This window comes from Colobus angolensis, unplaced genomic scaffold (assembly GCF_000951035.1).
Source record: "Colobus angolensis palliatus isolate OR3802 unplaced genomic scaffold, Cang.pa_1.0 Scaffold133, whole genome shotgun sequence".
Lineage (NCBI taxonomy): Eukaryota > Metazoa > Chordata > Mammalia > Primates > Cercopithecidae > Colobus > Colobus angolensis.
In genome coordinates, this window is record NW_012114411.1 from 3,937,676 (window position 1) to 3,944,469 (window position 6,794).

Here is a 6,794-nt window from a genome sequence, read left to right on the forward strand (position 1 = left end):
TGAGGGGTTGAGGCAGGAAGATTACCTGAGCCCGGGTGTTTGAGGGTGCAGTGAGCTGTGATCACTCCCCTGCCCTCCAGCCTGAGTGACAGAGCCAGACCCTGTCTCAGAAAAGAAAAACCAAACTTTTTTATTGGGGCTTGATATTACTTGGAATAAAGAAGCCACAACAATATAATCATTCTGTTACTATCTAGACTATCAGCATACTAGCGATATGAATCATAACAAAAGTATAATATGATTTTATCTATAGAGTCACACATTGAAACAATTGGGAGTAAACTTATCAAAGGAAACAGATAACCGATTATCACACTTATGAATAATTTCACAAAGAATGCGGTGACTTCATTCACCAAGGATTTCTGGAATCCTGAATTCCAGGTCAATGGTAACGCCTCAGAGGACAGAGGGAGGAAAAGGATTGAATCATACCAAGGCATTTGTTAATTATTCCAAAGGTTATTCTCAAGTGAAAAAAACAGACATCATTGTTATTATGATGGTATTCCTGAAAATCAAGAGATTCTAATTCACACAAGAGATTCCATCCTTTGATAGCTGTCACGAAGGATACAATATTTTTTAAAAATTATTCAGTTGAAATAATTAAAGTTTGGTTGAAAAAGTCAAGATGTTATATAGGGGTCAGTTCAGCTCTATATTTTGTAGGTACATCAATCTGGAGTCTTAGGCACAAAGAATAGACATCCAAAGAAATCCAACTTGCAGCCAGCTGTGGTGGCTCACGCCTGTCATTCTAGCAATTTGGGAGGCTGAGGTGGGAGGGTTGCCTGAGGCCAGGAGTTTGAGACCAGCCTGGGCAACGTATCCACTGATGCTGTCTCATCCCAGTGCTGATCTGAGGAGAGCTAGCTGCAGTACTACAGGAAAATGACATCTTTAAAACATGACTGTCTTTCCTATGAGACCCTGAAAATGCTCTATGGCCAAGAATTATCTCTGTTCTCTATTGTCGCTTGTCTGAAGATGTGCCTCTTCAGCTTTTACCCTTTAATCCAAAAAAAGGCAAACCTCGTCCCTGAGAAAGGCCTTATATTCCTCTTCTCTTACTCAAGAAAAAGATGAATTTTTTTGTCCTCTGTCCAAGAAAAACGTAACTGATCTTCAATGCAATTTGAGCTTTTCTCTGTTTCCAAGTAGATATTTTGTATTTGCCGTCATTATGCCCCATTTATGGGTCTCACGATCTCAAATGTGAAATTTCTCACTACTGGGCATTTGATATCATTTTAACCTTCTCTCTTACCTTCTCTGGCCTTTGAAGAGTGACTAATGTCATAAGACTCCAAAATAACCGACCTCGGAGAGTAGCTATCCAGTTATTTTTCTGAGGCCCGCAGGATCATTTAACATCACTATTACTGTGTTTCTGGAAGACATTTATAATTATGTTATACTATTTATAAAATGGTTAGCATTCTGGGAAACAAAACTTTTAGCTTTCCGTAATGAAAGCAGCTCTATTGAATAAGCATTGCAAAGTGGCAGAAAGCACAGTTCATAAATGAAGTTACTCTGTTTCTTTATTTGTCTGTGAAATGACAGAATGAATAACCTCACCAGTTGACTGTAAGGACCACAGGACACGCTTATAGCCCCCTTCTGGAAATGCAGGAGGTGCTAAGTGTTAGCCGCGGTTCCCAGCCCTGGAATTCGTCTCTCTGAGGCAGCTGTGTGGGGTAGAGAGAATACTGCACTTCTGAACACAGCACGTGAGTTTCTGTGCAAATCCTGGGTCTTTGCCACTGTTTTGGTAAGAGTTCATTTCAGTGCCTTTGAATGCAAGAGTGGATTAACATCACCTGCCTTAGCTATAAAGCAGGGTAGCTGTGAGAATCATAACACAATAATGTAATATGAGGCTGGGCACGGTGGCTCACGCCTGCAATCCCAGTACTTTGGGAGCCCGAGGTTGGCAGATCACCTGAGGCCAGGAGATGGAGACCAGCCTGGCCAACATGGTGAAACCTTGTCTCTACTAAAAATACAAAAATTAGCCAGGCATGGTGGTGCACACCTGTAGTCCCAGCTACTTGGGAGGCTGAGGCAGGAGAATGGCGTGAACCCGGGAGGCAGAGCTTGCAGTGAGCCGAGATTGTCCCACTGCCCACCAGCCTGGGTGACAGAGCGAGACTCTGTCTCAACAAAAAAGGAATGTATTATATGAAAGTAGTGTGTAAATATGAAACTCTTTAGGGAGTGATTATTATACTTTGTCTTGTACAGTTGGTTCCCTGGTTTTGAAACGGCCTTTGCAAAAACTGTAACAGAAAATGATGACAGTGAAAGAGATCTGATCCAACCAACCCCCATTTTGCCTTTAACTTCCAAGCTGCCCATAGTTATTCTTGAGCTTGGGCCAAGCTAACTTTGGGAGAAACTTAGTTTACAGTTTCGATGATAATAGCCCTTTCTCCAAACTAAAGCACCTTTGTAAAGCTAATGAAAGACAATCAGGTTAGGAGGATGACAGGAAGCTGAGTTCTGCTAGGGTGTAGACAGAAACAGTTAGCAGCCATTGTTCCGGAGGCCACAAGATGTGCAACTTCCCCAATCACTCCTGTAAATAGCATCATAGCATAGAATTTAAGATTGCCCTTTTGAGATGTCTTTTTCAGGTGTTTGCATTTCTGACAACTGACCAATGGCTTCACCTGAACCCACCAACCAGTCCTGGAGCCACGCCCAGAAGCAGACTCAGTGCTCACAATGACCATTGCCCACACCCCTATGATTGCACCCCCAACCAATCAGCGGCACCCATTCCCTTGATTACCAAACTATCCTTGAAAAGCCCTAGCCTCCGAATTTTCAGGGAGGCTGATCTGAATAATGATAAAACCCTGGTTTCCCATTCAGCCGGCTCTATGTGGGTAAAGCTGTTTCTCCATTGCAATTCCCCTGTCTTGATAAATCAGCTGCATCTGGGCAGCGGGCAAGAAGAACCCGCTGAGAGGTTCCAGTTTCATTCCTCAAGTCTATTAACCAGGTTTTCCAGAGAAACAGAACCAGTAGGTGTGTATATAAAAGAAGATTAGGAGGAATGGGCTTACGAGATGACGGTGTTTGAGAAGTCCCACAATCTGCCATCTGCAAACTGAGACCCAAGAAAGCTGGTGGCGTAACTCAGGCTGAAGACCTGAGAACCAGGGGGCCAGTGGGGGTAAGTCCCAGTCTAAGGGCAAAAAAAGATGAGATGAGATCACCCAGCTCAACAGCGAGGCAGAAAAACAAAAGGAGGCGAACTCCTTCTGTCTGTTTTTTGTTCCATTTGGACCCTTAATGGATTGGATTTACAAGACAGAAACCCCCAAATTATGAATTTCAGAGATTATATAGGAACTACATCATAGCTGCCCCCATCCCTTCTAGAGACTTCGACAGAAACCCTAAACACTAACTGTTCATTTTTTTTATTTTTATTTTTTGAGATGGAGTCTGGCTCTGTCACCCAGGCTGGAGTGCAATGGCGCTATCTCGGCTCACTGCAACCTCTGCCTACCAGGTTCAAGTGATTCTCCTGCCTCAGCCTCCCAAGTAGATGGGATTACAGGCACGTGTCACAACATTGGCTAATCTTTTTGTATTTTTAGTGGAGATGGGGTTTCACCATGTTGGCCAGGCTGGTCTCGAACTCCTGACCTCAGGTGATCCACCCGCCCTGGCCTCCGAAAGTGCTGGGATTACAGGTGTGAGCCACTGCGCCCAGCCAGAAATGCTACCTTTCTAATGGAAACAACCATTGGGAAGAGAATGGGAAGGCCCTATGTGTTACAGCGAATGCCAGTGCAGATCAATGAATGCAAAGGCGCAGCTCCAGGGGAGATAAACCTGCAAATCTCTCCAGAGTAATTCACGATCTCTGTTTTCCAAAATGATTACTATTCCTTCATCCTTTAATCCAGTGTTAAATTAAGTGTAGCCTAAAGTGGCCTCCTTGTAAATTTGGCCTAAAGGTTTCTCCCGCAGAAGGAACTATATAACAGGATATACAAACAGACCGGGAAACTACTCTTACCAATCACCGAGTTCCGGCCAATCAAAGGGGCCAACTGTTTAAACTGTGTTCAAATGACAGAAATGGCAAGTGGTAGCCAATCTGGCTGTCTTTGGACCTCACGTCACTTTCCTTTGCCTCTGACACGGTGGCAGTGCTGCAGCCTCTCTCAACCTATTCTGGTTCAGGGCTTAGGGTGGGCGCACCTGGCACTGATAACTTGAGTGTACCCTGAGAATGACCCTGTAGGGCAGGCACACTTGAATGTGTGTTCAGAGTTCCATGCTAGGGAATCTGGGAGTAGCCCACCCAGAGATCCATTCCTTTTCTATGAAAAACATTTGATCCCCGACCCTGGCCCATGGAATGCAGGTTGTACCGGGGATTGAGACCGTTTGTTTTGGGTTAAATGAAGGTTGCCAGGTGGAATTTGTTAGAGGGAGGGTGTAAAGTGAAAATGCTATCGAAATTGCATGCATTTTGCAAGCGTTTGCAGTTTTCCTGCTTGGCCCACCACCACTGGACTCTCTCCCCTGTATGTAAGACCCCAATAAAACCCACGTCTCCTTCACTGGTGTGGGATCCCGTCTTTGGCCTCTTGTACCTGATGCCATCCCTACTGAGATTAATAAGGGTCTGGCATGACAATGGGGCTGCCCGATTTGAGAATTGTTCTTTGCTTAATTAAACTGTTAAATTTGTCTAGAGTTTTTAGTACTAGGTTGCCATTAACTTTTCCCCAGGAAACTCTAGCTATGCAGAAACATGAAAACATTTATGTTGTTTCCTGACAGCAAGTGGAGTTGTAGAACTTGCTTGGATTTGGGGGTGAGGTTGACAGATGTTTGTAGGGTGACCCTGAGGTTTCTGGCCAAGGAAAATGTATGGTGAGGCCATTTACTGGGATAGTACACAGGCAAAAACTAGAACTGCTTTTTCTGATTTGTGGGGGAGTAGGGAATTCACAGGACAACATGAAGACAGTAAATAGAGTTTTAGGTGCTTGAGGATGCTCAGTCTGCAGTTTGAACTCAGTGGCAGTCCTGGGATGCAGATACGGACGTGGGAGTCCCAAACAGGCAGTGATGTGAAATTGCTCAGTCGAGATGGCAGGAATAACCCGGACCTTGGGAAGAGGATGGAGGGTAGAGCCAAGACATGGCGACACAGAGTGTGTCCACCTTCAGTTTTTCAACAGACCATTGTGAACAGGACAAAAGAGAGAAATCTGTTAGGTACTGCTGCCCAACTTGACATGCTATTTCACATAAATGTCTCCCCAGCTGCAAATCTGGGGCATAGCTGTTAATCGACCCCAGAAACAAAGAGAAAAATGAATCATTCCCTGAGGTACCCAATGGAAGGTGCTACCAGGCTGTAAAGTAGCTTCAACGTTTCTAAAGCAGTGGTCTACAAGCCCATGTATGAGAATCAGCTAGGCAGTGTTTTGGTTTGTTTTGTTTTTAAACTAGTTTCGCCTACAGAGACCCTAATTCAATCAGCCTGTGGTGGGGCCCAAATGCTTTAGTATTTTTTTTCCAGCTCACAGGGGATGCTAACATGTATCCATGGTTTGGATCCGTGTCCCCATGTCCCCGCCAAATCTCATGTTGAAATGTGATCCCTATTGTTGGAGGTGGGCCCGGTGGGAGGGGCTTGCATCACAGGGGAGCCTCTCGTGAATGACTTGGTGCTGTTCCCTTGCTGCTGAGTGAGTCCATGTGAGACTGAGTGAGTCCATGTGAGATATGGTTTAAAACTGAATGTCGCCTCGCACTCTCTCTCTCTCGCTCCCACTCTGGCCATGTGTGATGCCTGCTCCTGCTCTGCCTTCCGCCATGACTGTAAACTCCCTGAGGCCTCACCAAGTAGATGCTGGTGCCATGCTTCCTGTACAGCCTGCAGAACCATAGCCAGTTAAACCTGTTTTCTTTACAAATCACCCAGCCTCAGGTCTTCCTTTATGGCAACACAAGAATGGCGTAACACCCCAGGTTTGAGCAACACTCTTCTATAGTTACGTGTACATTATCTTTTTTACCATAGAGCAACTCAATTCAAGAATTCAAGAACAGCTGCCATGTTTTACAGAGGTATTTCTTTGAGTAGCAAATTATGGTGATTGGTGACTTACCCTAACATTATTGCTTCATAGACAGTGTCCTAATACATGTTTCTAGACAAATCTTTAAGAAAGTTGCACCTTCACAGAGCTTACTGGTTATCTTCAAACACCTGGAAAAACATCCCCTTTGAGCAAAGGAGAGATTACCCAGCTGAAGCTTGCAGAAAGCAGTACAATGGGGCCGGGCACCACAGCTCACGCCTGTAATCCCAGCACTTTGGGAGGCTGAGGCGGGTGGATCACTTGAGGCCAGGAGTTCGAGACTAGCCTGGCCAACATGGTCGTATTAGGGTTCTCTAGAGGGATACAATGGAATATATATATACATATATATATACACAACACACACACACACACACACACGCATATATATATATAAAGGGGAGTTTGTTAAGTATTAACTCACATGATCATAAGGTCCCACAATAGGCCGTCTGCAGGCTGAGGAGCAAGGAGAGACAGTCCAAGTTCCAAAACTGAAGAACTTGGAGCCTGATGTTCGAAGGCAGGAAGCATCCAGCACGGGAGAAAGATGAAGACTGGAAGACTCAGCCAGTCTAGACCTTCTACATTCCTCTGCCTGCTTGTATCCTAGCTGCGCTGGCAGCTGATTAGATGGTGTCCACCCGGATTGAGGGTGGGTCT